The 8,980-nt window shown below is 46.3% G+C and overlaps 1 long non-coding RNA gene across 1 annotated transcript; it reads left to right on the plus strand.

Moving 5' to 3' along the window:
• The first annotated feature begins 1,002 nt into the window (after window positions 1-1,002).
• Window positions 1,003-4,902, plus strand: LOC149434248 (uncharacterized). The gene is made up of 2 exons (XR_016308783.1): window positions 1,003-3,905; window positions 4,207-4,902. It is a non-coding gene; the product is annotated as an uncharacterized LOC149434248 (long non-coding RNA).
• The last annotated feature ends 4,078 nt before the right edge of the window (window positions 4,903-8,980 follow it).

Here is an 8,980-nt window from a genome sequence, read left to right on the forward strand (position 1 = left end):
GGTTTGCCCGGGGGTTCCTCCAGAGGTTTGCCCGGGGGTTCCTCCAGAGGTTTGCCCGGGGGTTCCTCCAGAGGTTTGCCCGGGGGTTCCTCCAGAGGTTTGCCCCGGGGGTTCCTCCAGAGGTGTGCCCCGGGGGTTCCTCCAGAGGTGTGCCCCGGGGGTTCCTCCAGAGGTGTGCCCCGGGGGTTCCTCCAGAGGTGTGCCCCGGGGGTTCCTCCAGAGGTGTGCCCCGGGGGTTCCTCCAGAGGTGTGCCCCGGGGGTTCCTCCAGAGGTGTGCCCCGCGGGGCGTTCCTCCAGGAGGTTTGGCCCCCGGGGCGTTCCTCCAGGAGGTTTGGCCCGCGGGGCGTTCCTCCAGGAGGTTTGGCCCCCGGGGCGTTCCTCCAGGAGGTTTGGCCCCGCGGGGCGTTCCTCCAGGAGGTTTGGCCCCGCGGGGCGTTCCTCCAGGAGGTTTGGCCCCGCGGGGCGTTCCTCCAGGAGGTTTGGCCCCGCGGGGCGTTCCTCCAGGAGGTTTGGCCCCGCGGGGCGTTCCTCCAGGAGGTTTGGCCCCGCGGGGCGTTCCTCCAGGAGGTTTGGCCCCGCGGGGCGTTCCTCCAGGAGGTTTGGCCCCGCGGGGCGTTCCTCCAGGAGGTTTGGCCCCGCGGGGCGTTCCTCCAGGAGGTTTGGCCCCGCGGGGCGTTCCTCCAGGAGGTTTGGCCCCGCGGGGCGTTCCTCCAGGAGGTTTGGCCCCGCGGGGCGTTCCTCCAGGAGGTTTGGCCCCGCGGGGCGTTCCTCCAGGAGGTTTGGCCCCGCGGGGCGTTCCTCCAGGAGGTTTGGCCCCGCGGGGCGTTCCTCCAGGAGGTTTGGCCCCGCGGGGCGTTCCTCCAGGAGGTTTGGCCCCGCGGGGCGTTCCTCCAGGAGGTTTGGCCCCGCGGGGCGTTCCTCCAGGAGGTTTGGCCCCGCGGGGCGTTCCTCCAGGAGGTTTGGCCCCGCGGGGCGTTCCTCCAGGAGGTTTGGCCCCGCGGGGCGTTCCTCCAGGAGGTTTGGCCCCGCGGGGCGTTCCTCCAGAGCAGTGTTTCTCAACCTTTTTTCAGTCAAGGCACCCTTTTAAAATTATGGACAGTCCTGAGGCACCCCATTCTAAAATGTGAAAAACTATTTTAATAGTTTTGTATAACGCAGCAACATCCACACATGGAGGACACCCAACATTAGAGGTGATGTATTCTTCAAAAGCAAATATACTTTTGCACACTGGTACTGACTAGTATTCCAGTGTTTCTCCTCTCCCTCAGTTTTTCTCCATCACTGAGCTAATGTGACTCCAGCACTGATGGAGAGGGGCAAACTAGGATGCTGTGCAGGCAACCGACACCCTCCTTATCAACTGATGATGTCATTGGTTGCCAGGATGCCAGCGGCTAGAAGGCGCACAATGAAGACCTGTGGCTTTGTGTAACTAAAAGGTCGGCTTGTTCCACCCGCTGGCTTGTATACAAGTTTTGGGCAATTTTTAGCCATTTTCCCAAGGCACCCCTGAAGAAACCTCAAGGCACCCCTGAAGAAACCTCAAGGCGCACCCTAGGGTGCCTGGGCACCCTGGTTGAGAAAGGCTGCCCCGGAGTATGAAAATGTATTTTTACGGTGTAGTAAGGATCCGTAGTTTCCATCATTCTTCCCTGCTGATTTATGGGTAGATCTGTGAAAATTGTAATAAAATTTGCCCCCCTTGCTGATCATTCTGACTCGGTCGGATCCGCACCGATTTCCATAGTACATGCACTACTTTTGGTGCGATTTGCATAGAAATCTGTGTCGGACATCTTGCAAATCGCACAGGAAATCGGCACGTCATCCAACTTTGAAATCGTGCGACTTTACTGTAAGTCGCACGATTTCAAAGTCGGGTTTGATGTGACCGGGGGGGGGGGGGGTAAAGTGACACGATCTTAAAAAAGAATCTCCAGAGGTGTTCCCTGTAATAGAAGAGGTATTATTCTTGCCTGTCCGGCAATCTGTTTCTGCTGTCTTCTCTCTGTTTGAATGATATTTTATTTTATTTTTTTGAGCATTTAGTGCTTCCTGGCGTGTCGGATACTTGGAACCCCTGACACCTGCGTCTCTACTGGCCACCATGGTGTGATGTAAGGGCTGGAGCAAGGGGTGGACTGACCATTTCGAAACTCGGGCACTGCCCGAGGTCCCAGGGTCAGTAGGGGGCCCCATGAGATGCCCCTGGTACCTTTTTCATAGCCTTTTTTGACTCTGGGCAAGGACACGGGCCCCATGATCCCCTATTGCCCGGGGGCCCCATGAGTTGTCAGTCCGCCCCTGGGCTGGAGGATGGAACCAGAGCACATGGCGGGGGGGTCTCCAGTATCTGACACTCCCAAAAGGGGGCCAATGAGTATACCTTTAAGGCCTCATGCACACTGGATGCTATAAAAACGCCAGTAGCGTTGGCTGTAGAATGCCGCATTAAAAATGCGAGTTTTGTCACTTTTTAGTGGTTTTGCATTAGCTTTTGTGTTTTTGTTTTTTTTCAGCAAAACTACTGCCACAAAAGCTTGAGGCTCAAAAATGCCACGTTTTGCAGCGTCAGAGCATTTTTACAGCTGGAAAAACTCCTCTTCTAGGTTTTTTTCCAGCCCCTGCCAAAAGCCTATGTGTACACGGACACCTAGGATCACATGCCGGGGAGTTTGCTGGCTGTAGAAAAAAAATGCCTGATGCCCAAAACAGCTGTTATAAAAACGCCCCGTGTGCATGAGGCCTAAGTGATCAGTTCACCTTGGTAACATGTTATGCTTGTATTAGGGGGTGTAACATGTTACCAAAGAGCAGCTACCTGCGCCCCTCCGATCCCCTGCTGTGACAGTAGACAAGGGGATCCTCTCCCCGCTCCCGCTGTCACATTTTAAAAAGCGTGCGGCCGTACAGGGCTCTGCTGACACTGAATGAATCGGCTACAACTGCAGTCTGCCAGCGCACCAGATAGCTAGTAGCTCTTCAGCCCTTGGTGCCGGCGCCTCCCGGCCCTTTAAGGGTTTGAGAAGCCGGGGGGCGTGGTTTTATGGTCGTGACCGTGATTTACCATCATGACGGTCACATAATCGGTAAAGGTCCCAATCGAAAGAGGAGATCGGGACCTTTCCATGAGTACCGGACATGTGTGCAGGGCGCGCTCTCAGCACCTATGTTTCTCTTAATTGCACGCAAACGTGCGGCCTCTCGGCGTCAAGGCCCAGATGACTGGAGCTTGGCCGGCACCAAGAGGTTAATGAAAGTGAGGACACTAGAGAGCGCTGTCATTGATCTTGAAGTTCAGTAACTTGCCTGCCCCCTATGGGGGAGGTAAGGGCGGACAGCTGTACTGACAGTAAGCAGGAGCCTGACATTGCACCTGCCACCTACTGATCGCTGGTGCAATGCTCTGCAGGCACCAGAAAAAAATAAATCAAGTTTTACCTGCGAAGATTTGTGCATTTATTTTTTTAAGGTGAACTTGGACTTTAATCACAATCGGGAGTACTTGTATGCGGTCACATGATTGGGAAAGGTCCCAATCGAAAGGAGATCGGGACCTTTCCATGAGTACCGGACATGTGTGATGTTTCTCTTAATTGCACGCAAATGTGCGGCCGCTTGGTGTCAAGGCCCAGACGACGGGAGCTTGGCCGGCGCCAAGAAGTTAATGAAATGTGAGGGCACTAGAGAGCGCTGTCATTCATCATTGATCTTGAAGTTCAGTAACTTGCCTGCCCCCTATAGGGGAGGAAAGGGCGGACAGCTGTACTGACAGTCTGCAGGAGCCTGACATTGCACCTGCCATCTACTGATCGCTGGTGCAATGCTCTGCAGGCACCAGAAAAAAATAAATCAAGTTTTACCTGCAAAGATTTGTGCATTTATTTTTATATTTTTTAAGGTGAACTTGGACTTTAATCACAATCAGGAGTACTTGTATGCGGTCACATGATTGGGAAAGGTCCCAATCGAAAGGAGATCGGGACCTTTCCATGAGTACCGGACGTGTGTGCAGGGCGCGCTCTCTTGCCTGCCCCCTATGGAGGAGGTAAGGGCAAACAGCTGTACTGACAGTCTGCAGGAGCCTAACATTGCACCCGCCATCTACTGATCGCTGGTGCAATGCTCTGCAGGCGCCAGAAAAAATAAATAAATGCACGTTTTACCTGCAAAGATTTGTGCATTATTTTTTTTTTTTTAAGGTGAACTTGGACTTTAATCGCAATCGGGAGTACTTGTACGTTTACGAGGTGTGTGTGCTCCACATCGGGGACTTCCTAGATGCACAGTCCCCAGGATACCGTCATTACTGCTGCACTAGGAAGAGTCTTCAGTGTCTCAGTTGCATTCTCTGCTACTTAAAAAAAAAAAATGCAGAGCCCTAGACATCCCCCTATGATGACCACGGCGGGTCGGTGCAGACCTGAGATCTCGGGTGCCTCACACCAAAAGTCCCTAAGAAACCGGTGGGTGATTCTGTACACTAACAATCCATGCCAAATCAAAATGTTTGTTTTGACTGGAGACCCTTTAAACCCGACGAAATGTCTACCGTGGCTGGACTGGAGTCTCTTCTAACTTTCCAGGTTTTATTTTTCAGTTTAACATGAACAGGATTCACCTTGTTTTAATGGGTTTTGTTTTGTTTTTTTATAGTATTTATTCAGTTCCGATTCTTTCAGGGTATGCATTCTGTGTGTTTAGTGTTGATTCGTGGTTCCGGGCACCCTTCTCAGATGACGGCACCCACAAACCTGGACCTTTCTGTATGCATTTAGCATGTTTGTTTTGTTCTTTCAGACTTGACGCTAGTTGGAAACTTATTTTTTCATTCGGCAATATTGACTTTTTTTTCTGTAATGGTTAACGTGTGCTGGAATAAATTTTTGTTTTATAAAGAGTGGTTCCTTATTACACTGTGTGTGGGGGGGGGGGGTTATGGTGTTCATTCACCTTTTTAGGAAAACTGAAAAAGGTGAACGAACCTGATCACATTGAGTACAATTCAATAAATAAACTATTTTTCCTTCCTCAGCACTTAACTTTCAGTGCTGCTGGCTCCTGCTCTCTCAGTGCTGCTTCCCTGAGCTTCCTTTCTGCACAGGAATGAGTTGCCAGTGTTTTGTTGTTTTTTTTTTGTTTAACCACTTGCCCTCCTGAGGATTTACCCCCCTTAACCACTTCCAGTCCAGACACTTTTACCCCTTTACTGACCAGGGCAATTTTCAGCTTCACACTTTGAATGACAATTGCGTGGTCATGCAACACTGTACCCAATTGAATTTTTTACCATTTTTTTGAGACAGATAAAGCTTTATTTTGGCGGTATTTATTCACCGCTGGGATTTTTTTTTTTTTGCTATGTAAATGAAAAAGTCAAAAAATTTTGAAAAAAAGTTTTTTTTTTTTTAAATTTTGCAAATAAATAATATTTCATCATAAATCTTTGCCAAAATTTATTCCGTTATCTTTTTAGTAAAAAAAAAAAATCCCAATTAGTTTATAACCAAATATAATTTTTAAACATTTGTTTTACATTTTTATTTTTTTATATTTTTTTTTAATTTTTTTTTTTACATACTGTCACCCTAGCAGTACAGTATCACCATGGTGACACTGTACTACTTGTGGGGGGTGAAGATTTTTTTTTTTTTTTTTTTTAACACTGATTGCTTTTACACCCATATAGGATGTAAAAGCAATCATTTCTCTTTCTCTCTGTCTGCATTCTTGCACTCATTGAGAAGTACTGAGTGAGCTGTGATTGGTCACAGCTTGTCACATGGTACAAGGCTGTTGTGAATAGCCCTGTACCATGTGACCTCTGTGATCATTCACAGATTTCACACGTATTAAGCAATGATGTCACAAGTGACATCTTGCTTACTACTTTGCATGTGATCACCAATTGGCCAATCAGTGATCACATGATCGGGACCTCGTACAGAGATCCCGTCCGACGATCTGTGTTTCACTGTGTCCGGGGGACACAGCGGGCACCGGATCGCGGTGCTGCGCACTCCCAGGGAGCGCACACAAGCAGGGTGCGGGGAGGCCGTTTATAGACTGCCACCCGACCCTGCAGTGCCACCGTCTGGCCGTTTATATGCAACGGCCGGTCGGGAAGTGGTTAATGACCACGCCTCTTTTTGCTATTCAACGCTGCTCAATTTCAACTGATAATTGCGCGGTCATACAATGCTGCACCCAAAAAAAATTTACGTCCCTTTTTTCACACAAATAGAGCTTTCTTTCGGTGGTATTTGATCACCTGTGCGCTTTTTATTTGTCACGCTATAAACAAAAAAAGGCCAAAAATTTTGAAGAAAAACAATATTTTTTACTTTCAGCTATAAAAAATAAATAGTAAACTCAAAGTTAGTTATAAATTTAGGCCAAAATGTATTCTGCTCCATGTTTTTGGTAAAAAAAAATCCCAATAAGTGTATATTGATTGCTTTGTGTGAAGTTATAGCGTCTACAAACTATGGTATAAATACTGCAATTTACGCCATTTTTTTTGCTATACAGCGCTGCGCTAGTTTAACAGACAATTGCGCGGTCATGCAATACGGTACATAAATGAAATTTACATCCTTTTTTTCCCACAAATTGAGCTTTCTTTCGGTGGTATTTGATCGCCTGTGCGATTTTTATTTTTTGCGCTATAAAAAAAAGCTGACAATTTTGAGGAAAAAAAACAATATTTTGGACTTTTTGCTATAAAACATGTCCAGTAAAAAAAAATTTAAAAATCAAATTTAGTCATAAATTTCTGCCAAAATGCATTCTGCGACATGAGCTTTCTTTCAGTGGAATTTGATCACCTGTGCGATTTTTATTTTTCGTGCTATAAAAACTATGGTAGATACTGCAATTTACGCCATTTTTTTTTTTTACTATACAGCGCTGCACTAGTTTAACTGACCATTGCGCGGTCATGCAATACGGTACATAAACAAAATTTACATTCCTTCTTTTCACACAAATAGAGCCTTCTTTCGGTGGTATTTGATCACTTGTGCTCTTTTTATTTTTTGCGCTATAAATAAAATATTTTGAAAAAAAAGATATTTTCTCATTTCTGTCATAAAAAATATCCAAAAATTTTGAAGAAAAACTATTTTTTTAGATATTTTTTATGACAAATGAGAAAATATTGGGGTTTTTTTCAAAACTTTTTTTGTTTATAGCGCTAAAAATAAAACGCGCACAGGTGATCAAATACCACCGAAAGAAAGCTCTTTGTGTGAAAAAAAGAAGTAAATTTCATTGATGTACCGTGTCACTGGTGCTCGACAGTTCACCAAAATGTAGAACGGCACTAGTACCGGCACTCTGCTGCATATGAGAGTCATCAATATTTATTTTTATTAATATTTTTTGCGCTATAAACAAAAAAAGTTTTGAAAAAAATTATTTTCTCATTTGTCATAAATATCTAAAAAAATATAGTTTTTCTTCAAAATTTTGTGGATATTTTTTATGACAAATGAGAAAATATATATATTTTTTTTTTTTCAAAACATTTTTTGTTTATAGCGCAAAAAATAAAAAGCGCACAGGTGATCAAATACCACCGCAAGAAAGCTCTATTTGTGTGGAAAAAAAAGTAACTTTCATTGATGTGCCATATTACAAGACTGCAATTGTCAGTTAAACTAGCGCAGCGCTGTATAATAAAAAGGTGTAAATCGCAGCATCTACAGTTGTGCTCAAAAGTTTGCATCCTCTGGCAGAAAATGTGAAATATTTGCATTGATATTGAAAATCTGACTGATCATGCCAAACAATGCTCTTTTATTGAAGGATGATGCTCATATCAAGCCACTTATTATCAAAGAGTTGTTTGGCTCCTTTTTAAATCATAATGGTAATAAAAATCACCCAAATGGCCAGGATCAGAAGTCTCTGCCCCCTTGATCAGAAGTCTCTGCCCCCTTGATCAGAAGTCTCTGCCCCCTTGATCAGAAGTCTCTGCCCCCTTGATCAGAAGTCTCTGCCCCCTTGATCAGAAGTCTCTGCCCCCTTGATCAGAAGTCTCTGCCCCCTTGATCAGAAGTCTCTGCCCCCTTGATCAGAAGTCTCTGCCCCCTTGATCAGAAGTCTCTGCCCCCTTGATCAGAAGTCTCTGCCCCCTTGATCAGAAGTCTCTGCCCCCTTGATCAGAAGTCTCTGCCCCCTTGATCAGAAGTCTCTGCCCCCTTGATCAGAAGTCTCTGCCCCCTTGATCAGAAGTCTCTGCCCCCTTGATCAGAAGTCTCTGCCCCCTTGATCAGAAGTCTCTGCCCCCTTGATCAGAAGTCTCTGCCCCCTTGATCAGAAGTCTCTGCCCCCTTGATCAGAAGTCTCTGCCCCCTTGATCAGAAGTCTCTGCCCCCTTGATCAGAAGTCTCTGCCCCCTTGATCAGAAGTCTCTGCCCCCTTGATCAGAAGTCTCTGCCCCCTTGATCAGAAGTCTCTGCCCCCTTGATCAGAAGTCTCTGCCCCCGTGATCAGAAGTCTCTGCCCCCGTGATCAGAAGTCTCCGCCCCCTTGATCAGAAGTCTCCGCCCCCTTGATCAGAAGTCTCCCTCCCCTGGAATGTTTGGCCTTGGTACAGACATACAAGGTGACACACACACACAAGTTACAATGACAATTAGAGGTTCATGTTCCACATCTGTGGCTTTTTAAATTGCAGTTAGTGTCAGTGTATAAATAGTCAATGAGTGTGTTAGCTCTTACATGGAAGCACTGACTAGGCTAGATACTGAGCCATGGGGATCAGAAAAGAACTGTCAAAAGTCCTGCGTAACAAGGTAATGGAACTTTATAGAGATGGAAAAGGACATATAAAAATGTCCAAAGCATTTGATACGACAATCAATACTGTTAAATCACCTATTAAGAAGTGGAAAGTTCAGGGATCTCTTGATACCAAGCCAAGGTCAGGTAGACCAAGAAAGATTGCAGCCACAACTGATAGAAGAATTG

The sequence above is a fragment of the Staurois parvus genome, unplaced genomic scaffold (assembly GCF_062004578.1).
Source record: "Staurois parvus isolate SC_StPar_1 unplaced genomic scaffold, SC_StPar_1.0 ptg001795l, whole genome shotgun sequence".
NCBI classification, from domain to species: Eukaryota; Metazoa; Chordata; class Amphibia; order Anura; family Ranidae; genus Staurois; species Staurois parvus.